Source organism: Rhinopithecus bieti, unplaced genomic scaffold (genome assembly GCF_001698545.2).
Source record: "Rhinopithecus bieti isolate Rb0 unplaced genomic scaffold, ASM169854v2 scaffold_16834, whole genome shotgun sequence".
In the NCBI taxonomy this organism is placed as follows: domain Eukaryota; kingdom Metazoa; phylum Chordata; class Mammalia; order Primates; family Cercopithecidae; genus Rhinopithecus; species Rhinopithecus bieti.
In genome coordinates, this window is record NW_016809297.1 from 1,739,204 (window position 1) to 1,749,462 (window position 10,259).

The 10,259-nt window shown below is 34.2% G+C and overlaps 1 long non-coding RNA gene across 1 annotated transcript in view; it reads right to left on the reverse strand.

Annotated features, from left to right (window-relative positions):
* Window positions 1-9,444, reverse strand: part of LOC108540098 (uncharacterized) — a 36,725-nt gene extending 27,281 nt beyond the window's left edge. The window contains exons 1-2 of the long non-coding RNA XR_001888588.1: window positions 9,356-9,444; window positions 7,987-8,030 (exon numbers count right to left, since the gene is read on the reverse strand). This is a non-coding gene — a long non-coding RNA (uncharacterized LOC108540098). The remainder of the gene's footprint in view (window positions 1-7,986; window positions 8,031-9,355) is intronic.
* Window positions 9,445-10,259: the final 815 nt, after the last annotated feature.

Genomic DNA, 10,259 nt, shown 5'->3' on the forward strand with positions numbered 1-10,259 from the left:
TTTTTTTTTTTTTTTTTTTTTTTTTTTTTTTAATATAAGACTTTTGTTGAACAACTTTAAAATTTGAAAAGAATATTCAAAAGGAGTATGATCACTTGCCTCTCTAAACAAGTAGGTTTTATTCATCAGAAAATATATTACAAAGTGATATCAAAGTTATAGAAAATATGTCCATTTTATTTTGAGTTATGTGATTCCATAGATATTGAATGAATGTATTGTAAATATTTAAAGGCCTATTTTATCTTGGCTGAGATTTACAATGGTTTGTGATTGTTCTTTTTCTTATGCAAGGGTCGTCAAGTTCCAATTTCAGTCCATCTGAAGAGTGGAAGGCTTAGCAGGAACGAGTCACAAGCCAAGTAAAATTGTGGCTATTAGGCATTTATGAGGTTTTTCAATAGAGAGACTAGTTAAGGTTGTCATTTGCCATGTCATCACTTTTTACTCTACAAGAACAGATATTTAAAGAAAAATGAAGCTGAATGTCAACGTAGGTGGGCATTTGGCAAAAACAACATTGGGTTAGGTTTAAGTGGTAGCAATTTTTTCAGTCTACAATACTGATGAAACCTCCATTGTCTCTTACATTCTCAAGTATATAAAAATACTTTGAAATTCCCTGGTATCTGTCATTCAATATATATTCTAAAGGGACATGTAACTTTGAACCTCATCTATATTATTTCTCCTGGAAGAAGTTAAGCAGTGAGTGGATAGTTAATGGTGCTTGGTTGTTGGTATATTGGTATCTAGCATAATTGGATTTTATTTAAGTTCTGCAGAGGCTTGACTACATGAAGATCAACTTTTTGTCTCTAATGAAAGGTGAAATGGGCAAGAAATTATTTAACGTGAGAAATTTTTGTTAGCTAAGGTAAACTGGCACAAGTAAGAGGCTACTATTCTGAGATCCACTTACAGAAGAGAGCACATTTTCACCATGAAGGGCAGAAAAAAAAATTCGAGACTTTTTTTTAAAAGAATGAAGATACTTATTAAAATAGTTTTATCTTCTTAAAAATCCTTTAGATTATGTTTGCAAAATTAAACTTTTTGTATAATCTTGTGGACATTATATAATAGTATGTTATGATATGCTTCATTTCAAGTGGTTATTGATTGATTGATTGACTGACACACGATCTCACTCTGTTGCCTAGGCTGGAGTATAGTGTGATCATAGCTCAATGAAGCCTCCATCTCCCAGGCTCAAGTGATCCTCTTGCCTCATCCTCCTGAGTAGCTGCAAGTACAGGTGCACACCACCATGCCTTGCTAGCTTTTTAAATTTTTGGTAGAGATGAGGTGTTGCTGTGCTGCCCAGGCTGGTCTTGAACTGCTGAGCTCAAGCAATCTTTCCACCTTGGCCTCCCAAAGTGTTGGGATTACAGATGTGGCCACTGCACCCAGCCTTCAGGTGGTTATTTTGCAAAATATTTTACGGTACTTCTAGATCTCTAAAATGTTCATGATTAATCCTTTGATGTTAGAAATATTTTTGGGCCATCTCTTTGGTCATCATTCTCCTTTATTTTTATATGTTTTATGTAGTCTTCTTTTGGGAAGTTCTCATTCCTATGGTATTTAGCATGATTTAATGCGTCTGCCAATACTTTGACCAACTTCATACAATACTTATGTTTTGCTAGATGTAACTTTATTTTATTGTAATTATATTGAATTCTCAGAATTCTACAGATTTTTACCATCATCTACTCTATTAGTCTGTTTTCACACTGCTGTAAAGATACTACCCTAGATAGGGCAACCTGTAAACAAAGGAGGTTTAATTCTCACAGTTCCGCATGGCTGGGGCGGCTTCAAGAAACTTACAATCATGGTGGAAGGAGAAGCAGGCACCTTCTTCAAAAGGTGACAAGTGAGAGAAGAATGAAGGAGGAACTCCCAAACATTTACAAAACCATCAGATCTCATGAAAACTCACTATCACGAGAACAGCATGGGAGAAACCACCCCCATGATTTAATCACCTCCCTCCCTTGACACATGAGGATTGTAGGTCCCGCCTTTGACATGTGGGAATTTACAATTTGAGATGAGATTTGGGTGGGGACACAGAGCCAAACCATATTATTTAGAGACTGGTAATATTGTTTACTTGAAGTAAAATAGATTTCAGCGTCAAGTGGACTGAAGTTGTTGGGTGGGTCATATTATAAATGTTCTGTTCTTAATGAATCTGTGTATGTTAGCATGACATTATGATTCTATGCAGTCTTTTAACTGTGAGCTTTTAGAAACAATTACCTGATAACAAGCACACCTTATACTAAGAGAATATCCATACTTAGGTGAAAATATATATTTTTTTAATTAGAGACTAGTCAGCATAATGGAATTTTATAAGTTTAGATCCCTTATGTCTTAACAAGAAAAATCTAATGCTATAAACCAGCACTTTCTTTTGTAAAAATAAAATTGTGTCAGAATTATGTTTGAAACTGTTTTTTCATATATGATTTCTTTAAGTGCTTAGTCTGCCCTCTGTTATTGAGGTGCTCAATTTTTGCCCTGATTTGACTGAAGTTATTGTTAGCCTTCTGTTCATTGCATTTACGGGGGTGTGTAGTATTGCTACCACCTCTGTCAGATTGCATCTTTCAAAAACGATTTTCTAAAAGTTTTTTGGGTGGTGACCTGTCACAAAAGATATGGTATGAACATGGGACATACCCAGTTCTCTGTTTTCTACTTTTATGTGTTTTTGTTCATTAAGTAATGATGAAAAATTCTTAGAAAAATGAAGTAACACGGTGAAACCCGTCTCTACTAAAAAATACAAAAACTAGCCGGGCGAAGTGGCGGGCGCCTGTAGTCCCAGCTACTCGGGAGGCTGAGGCAGGAGAATGGCGTAAACTCGGGAGGCGGAGCTTGCAGTGAGCTGAGATCTGGCCACTGCACTCCAGTCCGGGCGACAGAGCGAGACTCTGCCTCAAAAAAAAAAAAAAAAAAAAAAAAAAAAAAATGTTGAAAAGAAAAAAGGAAACACCTCCTAAAAAAAAAAAAAAAAAAAAAAAAGTAAATGTGTTGCAATACTAAAAGGTAAATTCATAAAATTTCTCATGTAAAAATCACTTTAAATAGATTAGATTTTGCTGGGCACAGTGGCTCAAGCCTGTAATCTCAGCACTTTGGGAGGCCGAGGTGGGCAAATCACGATGTCAGGTGATTGAGATAATCTTAGCTAACATGGTAAAACCCCGTCTCTACTAAAAATACAAAAAATTAGCCGGGTGTGGTGGCGTGTGCCTGTAGTACCAGTTACTAGGGAGGCAGAGGCAGGAGAATCCTTGGAATCGGGGGGGCAGGGGTTGCAGTGAATTGAGATCGGGGTTTCTCACAAAAAAAAAAAAAAAAAAAATTTACCTGCATTAAAGAAGATTTATTAGGTAGTAAGAATCTGAACTGTAGGCTGAGTTCCTTGCTTACAAATTAGTGATCAGAGAGCTATTTTTTACCCAGTGATGGAGAAAGGAGATTTCAGGAGAAAAAACTAACTGTATGTGTTTTTTAGCAGTATTATGTAAAACCAATTGTAAAACCACAAAAAATACCTTCCCACATCCAAAAAGTAAAATAGAGCTCCTTATGTATTTGGTTCTGGCAAGGTTTTCACAAAATATCCTTTGCTACTATCAGGTAAAATAGTGGACAATATTTTGTTATTTAAGGCTTTTTTTTAAAGAAACATAGCAAGTTCACATAATAGGTACCAAATAAGTGTTTAATTGTTAAAAGTGGGAAGAAATTGGCAACAAATCTAAGTTCAAAATATAAAGCAAACTCTTAAATTTTGCTTGATAAGATAGTTAATCGCATTTTCCATAGCAAAAGTTTTACTGTAATTATCTAGATAATTACATGAGAGCTTTGCTTTGCTCTGCTTGTATATACAATGATTTTATTGGTATTTTATGAGAGTTAAAATCTCATGAATTTACTTTAGCTAAAAGCATAATTTACCAAGGAGAATTTTAATACTGTGAGAAACATAACCTTCAAAAGTATTGAATTGAGTTCTAGTTATTAGGAAGTAGTTTATTGACATTACAATAAATTATCTTTAAAATACTTGAAAATATTTAGCATTTGGACATGTCAGCAAATTAAAAAAAGAAAAGAAAGTCACCATCCATTTACACTCTATTTTCACATCTGGAGAAACTGTCACAGATGTAAATTGTTTCCAGAATGTTCCAAAGCTCACCAGTAGCAGAGCCAGGAGCAGAATCAATCTAGTGTATTACTATGTATCATATGTACTTGTTACTTTTATGTTCTCATGAATGTGCTAAGTAATAGCATGGAAAAAGTAAAAATATATATACATATATGTGTTTAATATTCCTTCTTAATAAAAAATGACAATTTAAAAAACAGTGATTCCTTCTATGTGCTAATGGCTTCTTTAGCTTCATAGAGGGTATTGAGCCTTACTGAATTTGTTATAAAAATCGATGATGCTGTTAAATTTAATACCAGATCCCAGACATATCTTTGTCATCTTTTATTTAATTGCTTGTTCTTTTGTTAATTCTGTTATTACTAGACAAAGAAAATGTGTTTTCAAGGCACAGGTTCATATCAAACAAAAGAGCTGGCTATTTTCATTCTCACTGTATCCATACTGGGTTTACTTTTTATAATCTGTTTCAGGTCCCTGATAGTTTACATTTTTAAATGAATAGTGTGTGTGTGAATATATATATGTGTGTGTGTGTGTGTGTGTAATAACCAGTGATTGACTTTAAGAGCAAGCCAGTCCAAATCCCTCTTCCATTCCTGTCTCAACTTATTGCTTCTGTAGCCTTATGGATTCTTTCATTTTTGTTTTATCAGAAAACTATAGCTTTATTATATACTGAATGTTTATGTTGGCACTTAAGAGATGTTAAAATTTTCTCTTTCATAGTTGTACACTGCTCCAGTGGCAGAAATACAATTACTTGTATAAATTCTATAAATTTTTTCATTTGTTTTCTGCTAATGTAGTACGTCTCAGGTATTTCCTAGCTAAATCAATAAGAAAACCTAAATAAATACTGGTTAAAATACCTTTGCGTATTTTATCTAGTTGCGGTTATGAATGGATTCATTTCTTATACAAAGATGAGGAATGATGAAATCATTCTAGTAGGGGATGTTGAATAGAAAGAATTGAGGGTGTTGTTATAAGTTTTAGGGATCTTTGCTTATGACTAAATGGTTAATGGAAAGTTTGTGTTATGGGATATAGAATACTCCCAGAGATTAGTTGTAATGGATATGTAACTGATGTGTAAAGAAATGATTCTCACAGGGCACACCCCCCTAGTATTCATTCTTTTAATGGTAAGTTATTTTCAGTTAGAATGGTATTCTGAAGCAATATGTGAATAAAATGAATTCCAGAGAACTTTGTCTAAGTTTTATGAGTAAATTTTTCTTGATTAAGCACAGAGTTTGGTATTGCTACTTATTTCCCTATTGGAAGAGTTTTCTCAAGTTGGTCAGATGACTGAGATTGGCAAGATTGTGAATTTATTTTCCAGTGCTATTCTAGTAAATCCGTTTATAACATTTAAGATGAAATGCACAGGCGGCAAAATAAATGAAACTAGACTTTGTTAGGCATTTCACATTGATTGTAGCCCTAGGTAAGAAATGTGAACAATTTATGTGGTCATTCAGTTTTTTAAAAAGATGACTGGCAACTTCTCTCACGAACTTATTTTATTTATTTTATTTTTTTATTTTTTTGCTACTGACTTCTATTTAAATAATGGAAAGAGACTTTAGCTTTAATTATTGTATGCTATTTATTTACAAAGATGGAACCAACTATTATATTTTCAATATCATTAAAGTTAATGGTTATATTTTGTAATAAATACAATTTAAATATGCCTTTTAATATGGCTTTGTTATGATATTTAAAAGAGCATTACTTCATGTATAAATGTAACTTGTAAAATGAGCATGGTAAGGATACTGAATCTAGAGTTAAGATTTAAGTCACAAGTACTAGGTCTTCAAATAACAAGTGTCTCTTAACGTGTCCAAGTTACTTAATGTTTTTGAATTTCAGTTCAAAATCCTTATCTGTAAACAGAGTAGGATGCCTTTGATGGCATCTAAATAGCATTTTTTTTTTTTTTTTTTTTTTTTTTTTTTGAGACAGAGTCTTGCTCTGTGGCTCAGGCTGGAGTACAGTGGCATGATCTCAGCTCACTGCAACCTCTGCCTCCCGGTTCAAGCAATTCTCCTGCCTCTACCTCCTGAGTAGCTGGAATTACAGGTGCCTGCCACCATGCCTGGCTAAGTTTTTGTATTTTTAGTAGAGACGGGGTTTCACCCTGTTAACCAGGCTGGTGTCGAACTCCTGACTTCAAGTGATCCACCCACCTTGGCCTCCCAGAGTGCTGAGATGACAGGCATGAGCCACTGTGCCTGGCCCTAAATGGCTTCTTTTTCTAAAATTATTTTCTATACTAGAACATGCTGTGAAGTATTTTTGCTTTCATATGCTCTTATGCATGATTTTAATGTGTAGATTTAGTAGAATAATTCAGGTTTTAACAGTTATATTAAATATGAATCAGATGATATGATATTCCTATTTCAAGCCATTTTTGAGACCTTCTGTGTTAATTCTTATCACAAGACTCATAGGTTATTTTGATGTTTTCTCTTGTATTTGTCCATTTCTTATCCTCTTTTTTATGTCTAATGTTTACAGATTAAGTCTAAATTTTCCCTTTTTGTGTTTCATTATTTTTCTCTCTGCTTAATAACTGCTACAAAATTTTTTTCATCAGTGAATCTATCCTTTCATGTCTATCCAAGCCCTTCCATCTGAGAATGACTCCATAGTGAGTAATGCTCATACTGTTTCTTCTTACCATTTCATTTTAAACTTATTTTGTATATACTATCCAGTTAGCACTTGGCAGGGAATGATCTTATTCTCTCCCTTACCTAATACATTACTTAATATGGACTCATACAGTATTGATTTAATGTCTGTGTGATAGATATTTTGGCCTACATGGAACTTATTTAATAATATAATCTTTTTTTTTTTAAGCATCTTACTTTAGATTACTGAAATATCTATATAGGCTAATTTTCCAGGTTTTTATATATTAAGGAAATAATTGTATTGGTCTGGTTTTTCTAAAATAAGGATTCATAATAAGAGTTTACTTAAAATAACCAGAGTTAGCCAGGGAAGTGCTTTAGTGACTGGGAGTTAACAAAATCCCTGGTCCCTTTCCCTTCTATCTACCATGGAAGGTTTGAGAACTTTAGCCAGGTGTGCTTGAGAAAGAGGTAATTCAGCCTGGAGAAGTCATCTTAAGGATGTGAGAGGAAGCCAATATTTGGAAGACTGAGCAGGGTCTAACTCTGTGAGGAGTGAGAGGACTGGCATTTCTATATGGACAAAGAAACACATAGAGTGGTTGGAATTAGAAAGAGCCACTGAGTGCATCTGAAACTGAAGGAATGGCAGATTGTGAAGTTGTTGAGTGTGGGGTCTTGACTGGTTTGAGTTTGAGCTGGGCCTTCTAAGTTTGAAGTCTATAAAGCAGCACTGCCTAGTAGTAATTGATGTGATCAGATTTCCATCTTACACATCCTGGATGCAGGACAGAAAGTAGATTAAAATAAGCAGAGAAATTCCTAATTTAGTTGGGAGGCTACTGCAGTATAATAGTACAAGAAATAATAGTGGTAGTGAGGACTAGGTTACTATATTGGATTGAATGTTTGTGTCCCCTCAAAATTTATATGGTGAAGTCTTAACCTCCATAATGATGGTATTAGGAGGTGGGTGCTTTGGGAGGTGATTAGATCTTGAGAGTAGAGCCCTCATGAATGAGATTAATGCCATTTTAAGAAGAGTCAGAGTTTGTTCTCACTACCTGAGGACGCAATGAGAAGTTGGCAGTCTGCAAGCTGGAAGACGGCCCTCATGAGTACCTGATGATGCTGGCAATCTGATCTTGTACTTCCAACTTCCAGAACTGTGAGAAAAAAATTTCTGGTATTAATAAGCCATCTGGTCGATGGTATGTGTTACAGCAGGCGAAACAAAGGCAGGTAGTTTTAGTGGGAGTGAACAAAATGAAATCAAGATATATTTAAGAGATCAAAGCATTAAGAATTGAAGCTTAAATAAATGAGAGAAAAGAAGTATACCCTCTAATTTTATGTCTTATAAAACTTGGCGAATGATAGTAAGCTAGGGAAGATTAGAGCGGGAACTTTGTGGTTTGTTTTTTAAGGTTGAATAGGCATATGAAGATCTCAGATTTTTTGGCAAAGTATAATTTAAAAGATTTTATTCATATTCAAAAGTTTTCTGTTCATTTGTGTGTGTGTCTGTGTGTACAAAAGCTCTCAAAGCTTACTTTGAAAGGCAAGTTAGACTCCTTTATGACTTTCTTAATATTGAATTTTAATAGAGTTCCAGGGACAGACACAATTTAAAATATATCTTTTATATTACAATGTCTTTTCCAAGCCTTCTATAGTGTCTGTATGGCAGATGATTTTTTTAGTGATATCCTTTTATTGTAATAGTTCATATTCTGAAAACAAAACAGAAAAAAACCTTTTCTATTGGTTGAATTATTGGCAGACAGGAAGATGGTAAGAATATTACCAGGCTTATATGCTGTTGCCTTAGGATTAAGATCTGTAGCCACCTAAAAATAGATTACTTTTGCAGGTTTTGGAAAGCCTGAACTGTTCTCGTATGGAAAGTATAGAAAGATAATGGAATCAGTGCCAGAAACTTCTAGATTCAGACTTTTTTGGCTTGAATCCTGTTAGCAATAAGTTTATGTGTGATAATTTTGAAAAGTATAATATGATTCAATTTTCTGGGCACCAGAGATTTTGTTTTATGGAATTATGGAACTTAATTTTAGTTAAATGCTCAATACTTAAGCTTAATTCTACTGGTACTTGCTAAGGTGGAATACAGCAAGTGTTGTCAAGGTAGTCCCAGAATCAATACTGAAAAACTTATTTGGGAACAGTAGGACTGGTTAAAGTCACCAGCATGACTCCTCTGAGTACTGAGTATTACTTCCACTTCTAGAATATAGTGAGAGGCCTCTAGATTTAAACTTTCTTAGTTAACGTGTTTATAGTAATGACTGAGTTCTGAGTTGTTTCAACTATCAAAATTCCAACTATGACCTTGTGTTTCTTGTTCTTCCCATTGGTATGAAATGGAACTTCAAACAACATTTATAATTTCCAGAACCCTCCCAGCAAATGTGGCCTGCTAATGTATGTTATTAGTATAATTAGGTTAATGTTAGTAATAACAGACACTTACTGAAAAGCTGGAAATAATGAGTCACTGTTCTTTTCCTTTAAAATGAATGATCCCAGGGCTTTAGTCTTCAGAGCAACCCTGAGAGTTGATTATCATAGATAGCATTAGCCCCAGTTCAAAATTAAGCCTGGTGATCATTTCACTGTATCACATAATTTTCATGAGTAATGCCAATGCTTGTCCTTTTCGAATAGTAGAAACCTATTTTGTTACAAGAAAAAAGGATCTTGAAAATCATTTAGTGGAATGCTTTCATTTTAAAGAGGTAACTCAAGCCCTTTCTTTACCTGGCTCTAAGATACCTTGTTTTATTTTGAGAATTGGCAGTTTTTTTCCTGTAAAGAATCAGATGGTAAATATTTTAGGCTTTGTGGCCTGTCTGCACAGTCTTTTTCACAACTATCAACTCTGCTGTTTTCATGTCAAAGCAGTCATAGACCATATGCAAAAGAATGGGTATGGCTGTGTTCTAGTAAAACTATATTTACAAAATAGGCTTGACCCATAGTTTGCTGATTTTTGATTTAGATTTTCAATCTGAAATGACCTAGTTTGCCACAGTTATTAGTACCTTTATCCTATATGTGTTAGGCATTTGTTTAACAGACATGCACTCTCTGGGTCATGAAGCCTCATGATTTAAAGTATTACTCATGCACTGACTTATGTTTTTATCCCTAAATTTCATCCTTTCTCAAAGTTTTGATAGAAATGTTCAAATGCAGGCAGTTTAAATGTTTAAAAGTCTTTTTCCTTCTCTGAACTATTCATCTCAACTTCTATCTTTTGTTTCCAGTTGAGCTTACCATAGCCACTGTGAGAGATTTTGCTAGTATAAATTTACCAAGTTACTCTCCTTATTGAAAACTTGCAGATGCTTCTCATCTCCTAATGGACAAAACTC